We start from the raw sequence: 1,030 nt of genomic DNA on the forward strand, positions 1-1,030 counted from the left end.
GGGTGTGAAACCTTTCTCGAAGATCATTTTGAACTTGCTGACGCGTACCGGATCGCCAATTTTGAATCTTGCCGGAGCCGCGAACTTTACGTTGCTGTATACCGTACTTAAAAGTTTATTGGCGATCGCGGCAGTTATGTCGATAAGTCTCATACCGATAGTGCGATGTTTTCGCTCATTGTACTCTTCAACGAGTCGGGACAACGCGTCGATCCACTTATAATTTCCATTAAGGCTAAACATTTTCCACATATTGTTCTTTAACGTTCGGTTGAATCTTTCCACGACCGAGGCTTTCATGACAGAGTACGTTGAATAATGATTAATGCTGTGTTTCTTCACAAGTTTCTGTACATTTGTGTTGTAAAATTCTTTTCCTCTGTTGGTTTGAAAATTTTTCGGGCATCTTCCATCGTCTCGAATTATATTCGCGATCGTTTCCGACATCTCGTTTCCACTCTTACTCTTGAGCGGTACAGCCCACGCATACTTGCTCAACACATCGATAACTGTGAGTATGTAGTTGTAGCCTTTGTCTAATCGTGCATATGGACGCATCTCGACCACGTCCGCCTGCCACAGATCGTCGTACTTGCGTACTATGAAACCTCTACGTGGAAAATTTTTTCTCGCTGGAGCATGCAATTCTTCAACGAGCAGCTGTTTTTCAAAAGTCTGTCGTAGCATATTTGATCGAGGCATAATTCGTAATAATGAGATAATTCCTCCACGTATATTCTTTATGTATCTTTCTTCTCCTGCATTGAATCAGATATACGAGAGGGGACCCAAAAGAAACCGGAATTATTTTCTGGAAGGCGGGCCTCTTGTAATACAGATTTCCCCCACTAGGTGAATGTTCTAGTGACCCATCTGCATCAATATATCAGCTGACGTTGTTATGGGAGGCTGCATTCGGCTTCAGTGAATTTTTTTTGAAGACTATTTCAACGCGTTTGCCTATTTCGTGATGGCTGATTTACATGAACAACGTGCGGCAGTGAAATTTTGTTTCCTGTTGGGGAAAAAC

The sequence above is a fragment of the Formica exsecta genome, unplaced genomic scaffold (genome assembly GCF_003651465.1).
Source record: "Formica exsecta isolate Colony F162 unplaced genomic scaffold, ASM365146v1 scaffold2282, whole genome shotgun sequence".
NCBI lineage: Eukaryota > Metazoa > Arthropoda > Insecta > Hymenoptera > Formicidae > Formica > Formica exsecta.